We start from the raw sequence: 18,916 nt of genomic DNA on the forward strand, positions 1-18,916 counted from the left end.
TGACACTCACAGGAACAGGAAGCAACCCGAAAGGGGCTGGTCCCCCTCCTTCCTCTCACCTCCAGGACTCGCTTTGGTGCAGTGTGTCCTGGGTGCAAAGCCACTTGGCAAGGAAGAAGTATTATCTGCAGAGCCTTCACGCCCACAACACAGCTTGTGGAGAAGGGGGTGCAGGGCTCACAACTTCACAACAGGCATGGTCCCAAAGACCTGAGGGGGCAGTTAGCCTCATGGGCTGAAGCTACTTGCTACAATACCCAAGCAGGTCATGCAGGAGGACGGGCAGAAGTCCATTAAAACTTCCCATTTTAACCATTTTTAAGTGTACAGACAATGGCCTAAGTGCCTTCACATTCTTGTGCAACCAACTTCGAGAAGATTTTCCTCTTCCTAAGCTGAAACTCCCTCTCCATGAAACTGTAACTCCCCCTCTCGCTCTCCCAAATCCCCCAGGCCCCATCTCGACCCCGACTCCAGTCTCTGTCTCTATGAATCTGACTACTCTAGAAAGCTCACAGAAGTGGATCATCCAGTATTTGTCCTTCTGTGTCTGGCTTATATCACTTGACATAATGTTTTCAAGCTTCATTCATGTTGCAGCACATGTCAGAATTTCCATTCCTTTTTAAGGCTGAATACTATGAAATTTGTGCTTCCCAGGTGGTACTAGCAGTAAAGAACCCACCTGCCAATGCAGGAGATGCAAGAGATGCAGGTTTGATCCCTGGGTCGGGAAGATCCCCTGGAGAAGGCCATGGTAACCCACTCCAGTATTCATGCCTGGAGAATCCCATGGACAGAGGAGCCTGGAAGGTTACAGTCCAAAGGGTTGCAAACAGCTGGACATGATTGAAGCGATTTAGCACAATATGAAATTTAGTTTTATGACCCTTAGGGCAACATCCATGCTGAAGGACCTGGACACTGGGGAGATGACTGATTTAGAGATATTGTTTTTTATACCCACTTCCGTGCTCTCTCTCTCTCTCTTTCACACACACACACACACACACACACACACACACCCCACAGCATCCTGAGGAAGAGAGGGAAATGTCTGTCTCATCCCCAAGCAGCAGGGTCCCTAGAGAAACCGACCAGGGATGGTGAAGCGTTCTGGGGTAGCAGTTGGGCACATTTATCATCCTGGGCTTGAAAGGGAAAGGGATAAACACTAGTAGAACAAAATAATGCCATTTCAGCAACAGGGCTGGACCTAGAGATTGTCATATTGAGTGAAGTAAGCCAGACAGGGAAAGACAAATATATGATAACTCTTAGATGTGGAATCTAAAAAAAAAAATGGTATAAATGAATTTATTTACAAAATGGAAATAGTAACAGAGGTAGGAAATAAACTTATGGTTACCCAGGGGGAAAGGCAGGGAAGGATAAATTGGGAGATTAGGATTGACATATACACACTGCTGCTGCTGCTGCTAAGTCGCTTCAGTCGTGTCCAACTCTGTGTGACCCCATAGACAGCAGTCCACCAGGCTCCCCCATCCCTGGGATTCTCCAGGCAAGAACACTGGAGTGGGTTGCCATTTCCTTCTCCAAGGCATGGAAGTGAAAAGTGAAAATGAAGTCGCTCAGTCAAGTCCGACTCTTAGCGACCCCATGGACTGCAGCCTACCAGGCTCCTCCATCCATGGGATTTTCCAGGCAGGAGTACTGGAGTGGGGTGTCATTGCCTTCTCCAATATACACACTACTATATATAAAATAGATATCTTATAAGAACCTACTGTACAGCACAGGGAACTCTACTCAATACTCTATAATGCCATGGGAAAAGAATCTGAAAAAGAGTGGATATATGTGTATGCATAACTGATTCACTTCGCTGTACATCTGAAACTAACACAACATTGTAAATCAACTATATTCCAATAAAAATTTTAAAAAGAAAAAATTTTAAAAAGACTAGTTACTTAATGAGAACTTTAATCTCAGGAGAGAGCAGCCCATGGAAGTTGTGGGCTTCAGGAGAGAAACAAAGCCATTGTTAAAACCCAGGCCCTTGTGGGAGGCAGTTGACATGATGTAATAAATAACTCCACCTCTGTCTCCTCCCAATCCTGCTTCTGCCCTTCACTGACCAAACCCAGTGGGAAGCTTAAGGGCAAAGAAGAGCCCCCTGGAGGTGGTGCTAGGAGATGGTGCTGCTAACAGAAGTGTGGAAGGCAAAGAAAAAAAATGTGAAAGTGTTACTCCCTCAGTCGTGTAATGGACTGTAGACTGCCAGGCTCCTCTGTCCACAGAATTCTTTAGGCAAGAATACTGGAGTGGGCGGCCATTCCCTTCTCCAGGAGATCCTCCTGATCCAGGGATCGAACCAGGCTCTCTTGCATTGCAGGCAGATTCTTTACCATCTGAGACACCAGGGAAGCCCTGGTTGGTCCCCCTTCCATTTTGCCTCCATTTGCTGCCCCCTCCATGATGAAAAGTGGCCCCAGACAATCAACCTACCATCAGGCAAATGGCTGGTTCCCTTGGTGCTTTGTACCCCATCCTGGGCTGAGGGTTTAGGACCTCTGCTGATTGACCGAGCACTTGGTTGTGGGGGTAACAGGGTCAGCCTGGAAGAAGTACCATATTATTGAGTGCGTGTGCACAAACACACATATATATAGCCTCCATCCTTGCCAACATGGCAGCCCAAGAGGTTCATGCTCCCAAGGAGTCAAGGCTCTAGAGTCATGAAGGAGGAGGTAGCCTGGCCATCTTATATTCTTCAGTCAAAAATATTCAGCCACGGCGGGACTTCCCTGGTGGTCCAGTGGTTAAAAAACCTGCCCTGCAACCCAGGGGACGTGGGTTCGATCCCTGGTCAGGGAACTAAGAGCCCACATGCCATGGGGCAACTAAGTCAGAGAGCCACAACTAGAGAGAAGCCCACCTACCACAACAAAGATCCTGCATGCCCCAACTAAGACCTGATGTAGCCAAAATAAATAATAATAATAAAAAAAATATATCCTCATATAGTGAGCCCTTCTGAGAAGCCTATCCATAGGATTCTTCCCTGAACTGTGTTTCTCTGTCAGCAATCCAGCAACCACTCCATGCACGCAGCAGCCATCTCACCAGACCTTAGCTGACCTCTGGCCAAGCAATGTGTGGCACCTCCATTCTGTCTGGGCCACTACTGAGTCCAGACTCTGATGGTACCTGATGGGCAGGCTCCTAGGAGCCCCTTGCTTTGGTCAGGTTGGCAGAACATCTGGTAAGGGCACATGTCATAGATAAACCTGGGGCAATCTAAAATTATATTTCTCCTTTTGCTGGTCCCCCTCTGAATCCATGTGTGTGGACATTTACCCCAGAGTTCTCTGCTTTCTAGCTTCAGCTGTCTGTAATTCTCCCGGGGTGCAAGCCTTCGGGGCTTGCCTTTGTCTCCCTGGACCATGCAGGAAAGTGACTGGTACAGAGCTGGGGACAGTGAGAGGTGGAGGTATTTTGTAGGTGTGGAGGGGGTGAACTGAGTCCCTTTTACAAGAAACCCACTGTGGGGGTGGGGAACTGTAGGGTCTACAAGGAAGTAAGGAGGTGATGCACCCATTAATTCTCAGTCCTGTTCTCAGGGTCCCAATCTCTCCTCCCAAGAAATGTCCTAACTTTCTCATAAAATACTCAGTGACTCAGCAAATTCATCTAATTTGGTAACCCACAGACTCTAACTTGGAGTTTAATTTTCAGCTACAGCTTCAAGACATAAGAGAATCAGGCTTGGGTTAAGAATAATGCGATCTCCATTTGTTTTACTCCTTCGGAAGCTCTGCAAACATCTTACAGCCCTTCCAGAATTCCTCATGGCCTGCTGTATTGTTCTTGGGAATGGCACTGTTGGGTCACTACAGCCTTGCCTCTCTCGACACCTAATTCCTATGACCACGTGGGGGTTGATAGGTTTAGCCTTTTGCTACTGTAAGCCATTAGCTGCCAGATTCCTTTTGAAAACATTAATAATGCTTTTCAGAATTGTCATATTTCTCTGAATAGACTGGACTGTAACAACTACTGATACTTTAAAAATTCGTCAAAGTTTTTGATTGCAAGCAACGGAAGTTAAGTCTAGATATCTTCAGTAAGAAAGAAAAATTTCTGGAATACACTAGGGACTGCACAGAATCAAGAGAGTCTAGGTTGGAATATGGGCACAAACCAAGACTGTCTGAGAAAGACAGGGCCAAGCTCCCACTGGAGGCTCCAAGGATGGTCTGCCTTTGTCTCCTCCAGCTGCTGGTGGCTCCAGGGGCTCCTCTGCTTAGAAGCATAGCTCCAGCCTCTGTCTCTGTCTTTAGTGGCCTTCTCCTCTTCCATCTCCCATAAGAATGCTTGTTATTAGGTTTAAGGCCCACCTGGATCCAGGAGGATCTCATCTCAAGATCTTTGCGACTTAATCACATCTGCAAAAGGCTTTCTCTAAAAGAGGTCACATTTACAAATTCAAGAGGTTAGCAATATGGACATATTGTCACCCTGTTTATTTAACTTATATGCAGAGAACATCATGTAAAATGCCCAACTGGATGAAGCACAAGCTGGAATCAAGATTGCTGGGAGAAATACCAATAACCTGCAGATGACACCACCCTTATGGCAGAAAGTGAAGAAGAACAAAAGAGTCTCTTGATGAAAGTGAAAGAGGAGAGTGAAAAAGTTGGCTTAAAACTCAACATTCAAAAAACTAAGATCATGGCATCCAGTCCCATCACTTCATGGTAAATAGATGGGGAAACAATGGAAACAGTGACAGACTTATTTTCTTGGGCTCTAAAATCACTGCAGATGGTGACTTCCAAGGAGCAAATATCTTGTTCCTTGGAAGAAAAGCTATGACCAACCTAGACAGTATATTAAAAAGCAGAGACACTACTTTGCTGACAAAGGTCCATCTAGTCAAAGGTATGGTTTTTTCCAGTAGTAATGTATGGATGTGAGAACTGGACTATAAAGAAAGCTGAGCGCCAAAGAACTGATACTTCTGAACTATGGTGATGGAAAAGACTCTTGAGAGTCCTTTGGACTGCAAGGAGATCCAACCAGTCCATCCTAAAGGAAATCAGTCCTGAATATTCATTGGAAGGACTGATGCTGAAGCTAAAACTCCAATACTCTGGCCACCTGATGAGAAGAACTGACTCATTGGAAAAGACTCTGATGCTGGCAAAGATTGAAGGCAGGAGGAGAAGGGAAGACAGATGGTGAGATGGCTGGATGGCATCACCAACTCAATGGACATGAGTTTGAATAAGCTCTGGGAGTTGGTGAAAGAAAGGGAAGCCTGGCGTGCTGCAGTCCATGAGGTCGCCAAGAGTCAGACATGACTGAGTAACTGAACTGATTTCTTTTGGTGGGCGATGGGGAGCACCGTTCCACCCTCTATGCTATCTGTTAGGAACTGATCTGTGTTTTCCCAGATTCATATGTTGAAGTCCTAACCCTCAGGACTTCAGAATGTGACTGTGTTTTGGATGCAGTCTTTAAAGATGTAGTTAAGTTAAAATGAATTTATTAGGGTGAGCTCTAACCCAATGGGCTTCCCAGGTGACACGAGTGGTAAAGAACCTGCCTGCCAATGCAGGAGACTTAAGAGATGCAGATTTGATCTCTGGATTGGGAAGAGCCCCTGGAGGCCACTGCAACCCACTCCAGTATTCTTGCTTGGAGAATTCCACGGACAGAGGAGCCTGGCGGGCACAGTCCATAGGGTCGCCAAGACTTGGACACGCCTGAAGCGACTGAGCACACACACAGTAATCCAGTAGGGCTGATGTCCTTGTAAGAAGAGAAAATTAACATATCGAAGTATAGAGGAAGATGATATAAAGACATAGGGAGAAGACAACCATCTCCAAGTCAAGCAGAAAGGCCTGGACAGTCTTCTTTTACAGCCCTCAGAATGAGCCAACCCTGCTGATGCTTTGACTTTGAACTTCTAGCCTACAGAACGGTGAGAAAATAGATTCCTGTTGTTTACCACCTGTCTGTGGTACTTTATTTTTTAAATTGGAGTATAATTGCTTTACAATGTTGTGTTAGTTTCTGCTGTACAAGAAAGTGAATCGTGCGAGGACCTCCCTCCAACCTGCCCCATCGCAGCCCTCTAGGTCATCACCGGGCACTGAGCTGAGCTCCCTGTGTTATCCAGCAGCTTCCCACTAGCCATCTGTTTTACCACGGTCGTGTATATACGTCAGTCCTAATCTCCCGATTCATCCCACCTCTCCTTCCCCTGCTGTGTCCACAGGTCTGTTCTGGATGACTGTGTCTCTGTTCCTGCCCTAGAAACAGATTCATCTGCATTGTTTTTCTGGATTCCACACACATGCATTAATATACAACATTTGTTTTCCTGCCTTACTTCACTCGGTATGACAGAGGCTCTGGTACTCTGTTATGGTGGCCCTAACACAGTAACACACCATCCCACCAGGAGTCGGTGGCAGGAAACTCTGCCCGCTTCAGCGTCTGTGCAGAAGGGCAAGGCCCTCGTTCACCAGAACCACACGCTAGCGGTCGGCCCTAATCACAAACACAGCTGGGTGTGAGGCAGCCCAGAGCAAGGAGACAATGGCCACCAAAACGCTAGTGCTGCAAGCTTCTGTATAATACAGGGTAGACACACAGCGGGCAGAAGGCAGTGAATCTAGCCGGGGAGGAAAGGCTTCGTAGAGAAAACGACCTAAGCTGAACCTTCGAAGAGAAGTGTCTGGCAGGTGGGCTGGAGAAGACAGGTGATACCAGGCAGAGGGAACGGGTGAGCAAAAAGCATGAAGACCTCAAATGTCTAACGCGCTGAGAGAACGGCAAGTCACAAACATCAAGCAGTGAGCCTAGATAAGGAGCTTGTGCCTGAGTGGAAATCTGCTGAGTCATTAAGCCGACAGGTTTTCCTGTTGGGGGGCAAGGGGGCTGGCTACGTTGAGTAGCGCTGGTGGGGCACAAGGCATGGAGGTGGGGTGTGGGGCGATGCTGGAGGGCGGGCTGGGATTAGATGCTGGAGGGTGGGCTGGGGTCAGATGCTGGCGGGCTCTGTGAAATGCTAAGGTATTTGGACTTCTGCTTTAAGTCTGAAGAGGGGGGACCGTTCATCAGTGTGGCGATGCTGTAGAGAATGAATCTCAGTGCTATGCTATTAAGCTGGTCCTCCAGACCCAGTTCTTTCTACCACGTTGGTGTGTAACAGTGTTTTCATCAATCTCTAGTAAAATGAGACATTTTTAAAAGGTAAATTTTTCATAAAACTAAATTTTATTTAATTTTAAAATATTTTTTCAATTCATTATTTATGACCTCCCAGCTTTTATGGCAGAAAGGGCAATGGCACCCCACTCCAGTACTCTTACCTGGAAAATCCCATGGACAGAGGAGCCTGGTGGGCTGCAGTCCATAGGGTCACTAAGAGTCAGACACGACTGAGCGACTTCACTTTCACTTTTATGCACTGGAGAAGGAAATGGCAACCCACTCCAGTGTTCTTGCCTGGAGAATCTCAGGGACAGGGGGAGCCTGGTGGGCTGCCGTCTATGGGGTCGCACAGAGTCGGACAGGACCGAAGTGACTTAGCAGCAGCAGCAGTTTTTATGGAGGGTAAATCATCCACTGCAGTAATGGTGTCAGTAAAGAATAGATTCTAAAAAACATATAGGTGTGTGCTCACCTTCAGGTAAAGCAGCTGGCAAGGTTTCCCAGGTCTGCAGGAACTCCTGGATTAACATGGAAGGCTTAAGCTCAGGCTGAGGCAGCAGAGGGATGGGGGGCCACTGGGAGACACAGCGGGGGTATGAGACAGAGGTGGAGTCTACAGGAGAAGACGCCTGACAGTCCAGGTTTTACTGTGCTATGCACACACTCTCTTTTCCTGCACCTCAAAGACATGGATTTTTTTTTTCAGTAATAACCCCATGAGGGCCCCTCTTTGGGGTCAATTGCATTATAAACATGTTTTCATGAAATACAAGAATGTATAATTCATCCTCACATTGCTCCCCTTAATTTCATTCTTAGAATAATCATCAGATGATTTATAGTGTTATGGCTGACTACACAGCTTCCTGTAAAGGCTCCATGAACAATCATTTCACACCAAAACGACAGTGAAATTCCTTGTCACCCAACCTGCTGGGACCTCCCTTCCTAGGAGGAAAGGGGATGGGAAATGTGTTGTGTTTTTTCCAGTCTTGACTTTTATGACATCACACCTATCTTCTTCTAAGCTGCTATTCGGGGAACCACAACCACCCCTCGATTTTAACACAGACTGAGGACAGGTTTTGTCAAGTTGACACCAGTAGCAAATGCCTGGGGCAAGTCAGGTGTTATATTTTCATTTTTTCTTAAATCTCATCTTTGATTTTCTTGTTCTTTTCTGGCATTCTCTAATCTACACCATCAAAATGAGTTGTGATCCAGTTATAATAAATACTGCGTAGTTGGTGCCCATGGGGGAGTGGCCTTTGATAACAGATCTCATAATCAATACTGGGCTTTCTTATTTCCTACTTCCTTGTATTCTCCTCCTGGAGCCACCCCCACCCCTCACAGGGACACACATTCCTCACTCAGATATGACCACCTTCATTTCCTTTATTTTTAGATTCTGGAGATACCATTCTGCTCCAACACGAAGTCAATGTAGACGCACAAGTTTTTGAAGAAAAGTTGTTGGTTTTTTTCAAGAAAACCAAATATTCTTTGGGACTATTTGATCTTTCCCTCATTTTATCCACGTTCTTTTCACATGTATTTCCTCCAGGGTAACCTTTCAGTCCCTGTTGGGATTGCAGAGAGGGTCCTATTCTCTCAGGGTTACATATGTTATTGTTTTAAAGCCCTTCATTTGTTCTGCTCATAGGATTTCAACCAGAAATGCCAGTTACCTTTGTCCCCACCATTTCTGCTATAACCTCTGGTGTATTGTTAAGAGGTTCTGTGTAGCATCTCTCTCTCTCTCTTTAGTTGCTAAGTCATTTCCAACTCTTGCCTCCACATGGGACTGTAGCCCGCCAGGCTCCTCTGTCCATGGGATTCTCCAGGCAAGAATACTGGAGTGGGTTGCCATTTCCTTCTCCAGGGGATCTTCCCCACCCAGGGAGCAAACCCGTGTCTAACGCATTCACAGGTGGGTTCTTTACCGATGAGCCACCAGAGGAGCCCACTAACACATTGATTACTACTAGTGATCCACGGTCTCCTAACCTCATTTCTTTCTTGTTCTGCACAGTCTCTTGATTTAATTCACTTCCTTTTTTGTAGTGGGCTGGGTTTTAAATTATAAATATTAACTGTTTCTGGGTGAAAGAGAGTTTCTAATAAACACCTTATTACCTCTTCACTGGACCGGCCCAACAACTTTAACTTGTCAATTGTGCAGTGACTGTCCATGTAAATAGAGATGGTCATTAACTGGCTCCTCAAGTTTGCCTCTTGGGTCAGTCCACTGGACTAGGCTGGTGCTCAGGAGAAATCTGTTTTTTAAGCTCTCTGAATAGGACTAAACTGTATTTGGTCGTGGCTGAACACTATATGCCTTCTCTCTTTGGGAGTAAATGGTAAGAAACATCACTGCCAAGTTTTAGAACAATGATTTTTAAATGATCTCTAGAACAGCTTGCTCTGAGCTTCATGTCCATCTTACTTGGTTCTCCTTCAGATAAACAGAAACAGTTATGTCCAAACCTAAACCCTCGCTCAGATGTATTCCCTCTGATGGTGAACTACAGCACCATCTAAAGTACCCTCTTTTTTATTCTTCTCTGCCTTTCTTCATGTATTTTTATCATAAACACTGACTGAATGCTGTGTAAACTGCAATACCCAACAAGACATCAGCGATCATGAGCTCCACTGTCCATATCTAGAAAATGCTGCCGTCAATTACAGACATAACGGATATATACAAACAGCCGAGGCAGTAATGCGAAATACAATGTGTTACTGATCACTATGGCATTTCCATTACCAACACCCAGTCCTTCTTACAGCCTTTTTCCTGCAGATGCAAGTATCTTAAGTAAATTTCTCTGGACATATTCACAGGTATTCCAAGGGAAGAGTCTTTCAGAGTTTATATATGGTCATTACCAAAGTTTCCTTTTGTTTGTCTTTCATTCTTACTCTCTTTCCCTCTATTTTAGGATGCTGGTGGTACCTCTTACAGGGTCAGCCTTATCAGTAGCACTGCTTCCTCTTCAGTGTGTGAAAGAACACACTTAACTCTTCATCAATTTTTGTTGTTGTTCAGTCACTCAGTCATGTCCGACTCTTTGCAACCCCATGGACTGCAGCACACCAGGCTTCCCTGTCCTTCACTATCTATTGGAGTTTTCGCAAACTCATATCCATTGAGTCGATGATGCCATCCAACCATCTCATCCTCTGTTCTCCCCTCCTCTCCTGCCTTCAATCTTTCCCAGCATCTTTTCCAATGAGTCAGCTCTTCACATAAGGTGGCCAAAGTATTAGAGTTTCAGCTTTAACATTAGTCCTTCCAATGAATGTTCAGGGTTGGTTTCCTTCCGGATTGACTGGTTTGATCTCCTTGCTGTCCAAGGGACTCTCAAGAGTCTTCTCCAACACCACAGTTTGGAAGCATCAATTCTTTGATGCTCAGCCTTCTTTATGGTCCAACTCTCACATCCATACATGACTACTGGAAAAACCATAGCTTTGACTAGACGGTTCATCAGTTAGCAAGTCCTACTAATGTGATGCTCTCTCTTTAATATCTCCTGTATCTCACCCCCTCCTAAGCATCCTTAATATCATTATCTGTCTAAAGGATTTTACTAGGTTCTGTCTCTGTGAACCTGTCCAGGAAATACTAGTCTACACTCTAGCTGTGGATTTCTGGAAACCAAATCCAAATTTGTCTTTTCTCTCACTGACATAATTGTTGTTCACCATTATATTCAGGATAAAGATCTAAACTCCTTAGAAAGTTCAACTAGGTCCTACATGGTCTGACTCTTCAAGGTTCTTATAGTATCACCGGTTCTCCCTTCCTGCCTCCCCACTGACTGTATAGTTAAGAGTGTGAAGTCAGGAATCTAACTTTCTGGTCTGAAATCCTGGCTCTGCCACTTACTAGCTACGTAACTTTGGAAAGTCACTTGTGTTCTCTGTGCCTCTGCTTCCTTATCTGTAAAATGGGGACGTGGTGGTTCCTGTTTCGTGTAGTTACTGTGTAGATTCAATGAGTTAATATATGTTAAATGCTTATAACAGGGCCTCAATAACAGTAAATAATTAGTACACATTGTGTGTGTGCATGTCTTGCTATTATCATTAAGTTACTTGAAGTTCATCGAAGAGTCTCATTTCTTTTCTGTATATGATGTCTGATAGCTAGAATCTCCCACTCCCATTTTTCTTGACTCACCCCTACCATCTTCTGAGCTGTCAGCCTCTCAAGGGAGCCTTCACTCCCCTCCCCCTGTACAGGCTGGATGAGTTGCCTCACCTACAGTTCCTATAGAACCTGTGCACACCTGGATCATAACATTCCTCACACCTGGTATGGGCTCTGGGCATCTGTGGTTTTAAATACTTGATGATGGCCCAAAGATCTATGATGTCATAATCTGTAATAGGTCTGTTTTATCTATTAATTTATCAATCAACTGATTGACCTGTCGATCGATAGGTTTAACAGCCAAGACGTAATTAGTTTAGAGATTCAGAAGCTCAAAAGCTCTCAGGATGTATCCATACCGAAAATGAAAGTAGTACCATATTTTAATTTTCTATTTCTTTGTATGTTTCCTATATTAAACTTTGGATTCCTAAATTGGGAAACTTAAAAAATCTTTATCCCTAGCACCTTATTATATAACAGAAGTTCAGTTAGTATTTGTTGAATGAATGAATGTATCTCTTTAATTTAATACAGAAATTACTTTTTTTCCAAAAACTAATTTTTCCCCTGAGACATAGTTTGAGGTGCTAAGTCTCTTCCCAGGAAAATACACACACTTGGTTAACCTCAAAATTTCATAAGGTTTGAGTCACCTTTGTTCTCAAAGATGGTTTCCGATTTATTCAAGGAGAAAAGAAGAAATGCATTTTTAATACTAGATACTCCAAAGATGTGTGGCTGATAAAATGAAAGGACTGATCCAATTCAACTTATTAAAAGAAACATACTACCTACCCTATTTTGTCTTTGCCCAGAAACTTCTTGGAAAAGATAAAATGATTCATTTTTAACAGAGGTAAGTTTGGATCATAATTCAGTAAACTTATGGAAAGTCAATTATCTTTACAGGTGTTTGAGGACTATGATTTGGGTGAATAGAGAAGTTCCCCACCCATGTGTTCTTTTTCACCCCAGCAGCTCACACATGCCCGCTACACTATCTGAAATTCTTTTCCTTCGCTACACTTTCTGACTAAGTCTCAGAACACCCTGTCCTCAGAGCCTGTCTGAGAGGGTGAATGCATCTGGACACCAATGCCTGAAGGCAAGGGGCTTAGACAGTCAGGCTGGCTGGGGGCAGAGCAGCCCCCAGGTCAGGGCCGGAAGGGTGAACCCGAGGTGACGCGCTGTAGGCTTTGCCACTAGCATGGAGTTTCAGACAACGTCCTCTCCTATTCCTTAAAAAACTAGGAATAAAACTGCCATATGACCCAACAATCTCACTACTAGGCATATACCCTGAGAAAATCGTAATTGAAAGAGACACATGTACCCCAATGTTCCTTACAGCACTATTTACCGTAGCTAGGACATGGAAGCAACCTAGGTGTCCACTGACAGATGAATGGAATGCACACTGTGGTACATGCATACTATGGAATGTTACTCGGCCATACAAAGGAATGTGTTTGAGTCAGTTCTAATGAGGTGGACGAACCTAGAGCCTGTTATACAAAGTGAAGTAAGTTAGAAAGAGAGAAACAAATATCATATATTAACGCATATATGTGGAATCTAAAAAGGTGGTACTGATGAACATATTTGCAGAGCAGCAGTGGAGATACAGACATAGAGAACAGACTTGCGGATACAGTGGGGGAAGAAAAGGGTGGGACGAATTGATAGAATAGCATAGAAGCATATACATTACCATATGTAAAACAGATAGCCAGTGGGAATCCGCTCTATGATGCAGGGAGCTCAAACCTGCTCCTCTGTGACAACCTAGAGGAGTGGGATGGGGTGGGAGGTGGGAGGGAGGTTCAAGAAGGACAGGACATATGTATGTATACATATGGCTGATTCATGTTGATGTACAGCAGAAACTAACACAGTATTTAAAGCAGTTATCCTCTAATTAAAAATAAATTAATTAAAGAAAGAACATGTGACAGACACAACACACATACACACAAAACATCCTCTCCTTTATGATAAAGGCAGGCTCAAAACTGCCAAAGGAAAGATGAAATCTTTTGACTAGTAACTCTTTCAAGACTCTTTCTAAGTGTTCTTCCTAAAATGCCAGTCTTCGTAGCTTTCAGTGGTACAGATTGTATGCCTGCACGTGACTGAAAGACGATGGGTTATATGCACACTCTGAAGACCAGCGAGAAGCTTTGCAAAGCACACGCAGGCCAGTGCTTCTTAAACAGGGATCAAGACTGGGGTGGGTGGAGAGCCCCAGCAAGTTCAGGGAAGCCACGTACATCCCACCCCACCATCCTGAGAATCACTATGTGTAATAAACGGGCACAGTTTGTGGTACTGAGGTGCATACACAAAGGACGTGAAGACCGAGGAAAGTGACTGAGAACTGTGATCAAGATGCAAGTCCATTTGCCTCATTTACAGATGAATCAGGCCCCCAAATGTTACACGACGGGCTTTTCCTACTGTACCGGGCATCTCTCCAGACCTCATTTTACACCCCAAGACCTCCCCATTACAGAGTGTTTTTCTGCATATGTCCTCTTTTTAATGCAACTCAGAGTCTTTTGATGAATTTCATGACAAACCTGTTCTATTATGTAAAAAGAAAAAAAATCAATGTGAACAGTGAAGAATAACTAGGGGTACTTGTCAAAGTGACATGGAAATAGCTGCTAACAACAATTACTGAACAGATAAATTGTACTGGGATGACTTAATAACATTTAGTCATATGTCTTAAAAAGTTACAGTAATTAAACCACTGGATTCGAAGTCGACTCTCCGTACTTGTAATTTTTTGAGGAACAAGATGAAATCATCCTATTTAATTTGGGGAGAAAGTACTGGGTGTTTTACAGAAAGCTGAGGGATTGATTCAGAAACTGCTCTTATAGTTCTGGCACATTCCATATATTAATAGTTTGTTCTCATCCCTTCTTCTCTGGGTAATTCAGGCATGTCAAGAGGTCAGCGTGGGCTGTAGCCAGTTCAATAGTTGTATTATGTAAAATGAACTTCAGTACTTGTTTTTTTCCTAACAGAGCCTGCATTCCCTGCGAAGACGCACGCCGAGTGGCTCAGCGCGTGAAAGGGCCTCGCTGTTAGATTCTCCTCCCGCTACACGCGTTTACAGCACACACAGAGGAAATTACCAGCAACAACTGTCACTCTCCGAGGGCGGAAACTGCCATGAATCAAAAAGACAAGAAGTAATTTTCTGTAATCACAAGATGACTCAGGTTAGTAGCTTTCAGTTATTACAGCAATTCACATAATATAAGCATATGCAGTAAACCTAATTAGGCCCAATTCCTATCATTTAAAAGTTATGACATTGTGATATAAAGTAAGCTGGAGTTTATTTTTGCACTAGGTGGATAAAAGAATTTGAAACTAGTTTTAAAATAACAAGAATGTATTTAATGTTTTATTAGAGAACAAATGTGTTTCTAGGATGTCAGCATATTGTGAAATGATAGTTTTTTATCATACAAAAGGTTGCAGTATAATTTGTATTTGAAAATAATATGTAGGTATAAGTACCATGCATTAAATATTTTTGTAAATGATTAAATAAACTTAATTATATCATGATGAAGTCTTTTTATAATGTAAGTAAAGTCTTTGACCTGACTTGACCATTTTGTATTTAAACTTTAGAATCACAGTTTGAATATATCTTTGAAATTTAAAGCAGCCCTATGGTCTTTTAAAAATATGTATCTTCTGTGGCATTTATAATAAGAGAACAATTTACAGTATTTATATTTTTTTTCAGTTGTAAAACTGGGACTATTTTGTGTCTAGGGTATATCTCTGAACAGGCCTCTGCAAAGGAAGGAAATTATGAAACACAAAACATGACTGGAAAAGCTTAGTTTTAGCCTTGGGAGCCTCTGAGAGCCTCTTGGCTCTTATCAGGGGATTAGTGATTTATGACCAAATATTGGAGGACCAGTTTATCTGGAGTAAAGCATTGTTGTCTTTCATAGGGAGCTAAATAAACAGCTCATTGATTCATTGGTTCTACAGTTAACTAAGTGAAAGCACTATGATACTTATAAAAGAGAGGTCCAATTTCAGTTCTGCCCTCCAGGAGCTTCTAATCGAGCTGGGAACATACAGAGTTGAGAGTTCAAGACACAATCAGGAGAAATGCTCTAAGAATCACAGCAATAATAAATATGCAATATATAAAAATACTAGGGGAAATGATTATTTTTATTGATCAGTTCAGTTAAGTTCAGTTCAGTCGCTCAGTAGTGTCCGACTCTTTGCAACTCCATGAATTACAGCACGCCAGGCCTCCCTGTCCATCACCAACTCCTGAAGTTTACCCAAACTGATGTCCATCGAGTTGGTGATGCCATCCAGCCATCTCATCCTCTGTCATCCCCTTCTCCTCCTGCCCCCAATCCCTCCCAGCATCAGAGTCTTTTCCAATGAGTCAACTCTTCGCATGAGGTGGCCAGAGCACTGGAGTTTCAGCTTTAGCATCATTCCTTCCAAAGAACACCCAGGACTGATCTCCTTTAGAATGGACTGCTTGGATCTCCTTGCTATCCATAAAGTCTTTACAGAGAAGGGGGAGGCTGAGTTAGACTTTGAAGAGCAGGTAAGATTTCAGAAGGGAAGCACTACAGATGAGAAACAAGAGCCTGCTGACTTTAGCAAAGACCTGAATGAGGAGCTATAAACAAGGCCCACTCAGGGAAACATGAGTAGAGTTCTTCGGGTGGAGCTGAGAATTTAAGTTGTCGCAGTAAGAGGATATAGCTGGAAAGCCAGACTGAGACCAGGTCCCGGAAGCTTCTGAATGCTGGATGGAAGAGTGTAAGCTTTGTCCCAGAGAGGTCTCTTGAAGGGTTTTCAACAGGGAGAGGAGATGATCAAATGGATATTAGAGGGAAATTATCCAGTACCAGTATGAAAATAGAGATTCTAAACTGCTTTTCTTGAGTTCTTGGAGGGAGATTACAAGCTACTTCCATCAAGCCAAGAAGAGCATCATGCAGTGTGGTCTCTGCAGTCGCCTTTTACTATAGGATATGTCTCCAGCCAGTGAATGTTCACTGAAAAGAGTGCTGCGACCTCCCCGCGTTATGGCTGTATTAGAGGTGACAAGGGGGACAGAGAGACTGACTAGGAAGCTGTAATAACAGCTCAGATACTAGGCTGTGGCCATAAAAAAAAAAAAAAAAAAAGTAGGAGTAGCAAAGATGGCGGCAGTACAACCATCTGCTCATCTCTCGGGCTGGCACTGGTTCCAACAGGACACTGCACCCCAGTGTTCCGTTTCCAGGGCTCCAGCCAGAGTCCTTCCGTCTGTGGGAGCCAAGTCCTGCCGGGACTCTGGAGGCCGCAGCACCTGTATTCCACCGTGGCACCCCCTAAGGTCCATGCTATGATCATGAAGACGCATTCAAGTCTGAAATAACTAAAGTCCTCTGCCCGCAAAACAAACTCTTCCCCAAGCAAGAAGGGATCTGTTGGGGGTATACCAAGTAGCTGATAGAATAGGAAAAAAAACCTCAGGAAAGGTAAGACTCAGGAGAAACTGGAGGATATTTCCTCTAGTGATCTGGCTTCAACTATCTCTTGTCAGTTTCCCAGGGGAGAGAGAATGATTTTCTTAGATGAGGTCAAGTGTCCACCCCGTCCTACATGACTGACAGGCTCCAACATCACTTGGAGTCCAAAGGGAGGTACAGTTCCTCAAAGGAAGAGCAAATGGCACAGGTTTTTAAAAGTATTTAATTTCTAAAATGTCTAGGCCTGTAAATAATGGTCATAAATGCATGGGCTCAGGATGGGGACAGATTACATGTTCCCTAGAACCTTATATCTCCAAATGTGTTTCCACTACTACCTGTGACAGATCCTCTTACTTTTCAAACTACATGTTATTGTTAAGTACACGCAAACACACACACACACACTCACACGCACACACACACATGTTGACAGAAAGTGCTTTCAGCAACACCTTGACGCCTTCATGCTCTCAGGCCCCCAGACATTAGCATCCTTTCTCCCTGCCTCCCTCCTTTCCTTCCTTGGGTCACAGTATTAATTTTAAAAACTGGGAGACAGAATTACATTCAGTTTTCTCCCAATTTAGTTCTATCTACAGTAATGAGAAAAATGTTAATGTTTATGAAGGAAAAAACAGGACAAACTCACATAGTAACAAGTGATCTTCTAATAGAACATGGCTGATAGAGTTTACTTTTCCATTATCTAGGTAGATAATCCACATCTCCTATGATGAGCTGTATATTGCCCTATTTTTGGCTAAAAACATGCACACTGTCCACTCATCAAGAGCAGTCACTTGGAGACCTGGGTCGGTGCTTCCAGGATCGCAGACACACACTCTGGCTGATAAAACTTCTGCCCAGAAGTTTTCCTCTACCCAGATCTTTTCTGATCATGTGTAATGGTCGAAGCACATCTCGTGACTTTGCCTGAATCAAGCTGGGTGGAGAAGCGTTACCCTAGTTACACGCCCAGAACAGGAAAACCAAATATCTGTGACCTATTATTGACCACCCTGTGGCTAGAAGCAAGAAGCACTGATGTTTCTCTGTTTGGTCCTCTCTCCACGGGAAACACACCAAGCCGCTGACCCCTCCTACCAGCTTCCTAGCACTTTCTCTCCCCTCTTCTGCTCTCCAGGGAACCACTTTCCACTGCACTTGAAATCCAAACTAGTTCTCAGATGCGCAGGGCATCACTTTCTGTGACTTATTCTCCCTTTCACGTTTGTCAGCATGCAGATTAGGAGCCTGGCTAAAGCAAACCCCACATCCCTAGCTTCAGCTAGTGCTATAGTACCAGTCTTACTAGCTTAGTCATAGGACCAAATTCACAAGGAATCTGCATATATGTATAGAGCAGGAAGGGCTTCCCATTTGCATTAATGGTAAAGAACCCGCCTGCCAATGCAGGAGACTTAAGAGATGCAGGTTCCATCCCTGGGTCAGGAAGATCCCTGGAGAAGGGCATGGCAACCCCTCTGGTATTCTTGCCTGGGATATCCTATGGGTAGAAGAGCCTGGCGGGCTTCAGGCCATAGGGTCACAAAGAGTCAGACATGACTGAAGCAACTTAGCATGCACACACGCACTCAGAGGACGAAATATAAATCCACAGAGTGTCAAGAAAGTCAAATTGGATGGCCCCAGCTCTTCAAATCAATTTCACAGTTAGCTACATATTCTGCAGAATATAATCTTAAGTGAAAAATACAACAAAATGGATTTATATTGTTCACAAGCTTTCAAACAGTTCTTTGAAGTTATTTGTTTATGGTAGAAGCTGGGAAACGTTGGGGAAGAGTAACAGAAAGGTCTCCATGTGGTGCTCTTCAAATACTACATATTCTGAGCTTGCAGATGGAGCCAGCTTGAAGGGAATCAAGCTCGTGTTGATTGTCACTTAATCAGTGTGTGTGTGCGCTCAGTCGCTAAGTTGTGTCTGACTCTTTGTGACTTCCTGGACTGTAGCCCACCAGGCTCCTCTGTCCATGGAATTCTCCAGGCAAGAATACTGGAG

General features: G+C 43.9%; 1 protein-coding gene across 1 annotated transcript in view; it reads left to right on the forward strand.

Annotated features, from left to right (window-relative positions):
* Positions 1-18,916, forward strand: part of TRMT9B (tRNA methyltransferase 9B (putative)) — a 68,402-nt gene that overhangs the window by 27,531 nt on the left and 21,955 nt on the right. The window contains exon 3 of the mRNA XM_025279151.3: positions 14,401-14,598. The gene's annotated coding sequence lies outside the window, so the exon portion shown is untranslated. The remainder of the gene's footprint in view (positions 1-14,400; positions 14,599-18,916) is intronic.

This window comes from Bubalus bubalis, chromosome 1 (genome assembly GCF_019923935.1).
Source record: "Bubalus bubalis isolate 160015118507 breed Murrah chromosome 1, NDDB_SH_1, whole genome shotgun sequence".
Classification (NCBI taxonomy): domain Eukaryota; kingdom Metazoa; phylum Chordata; class Mammalia; order Artiodactyla; family Bovidae; genus Bubalus; species Bubalus bubalis.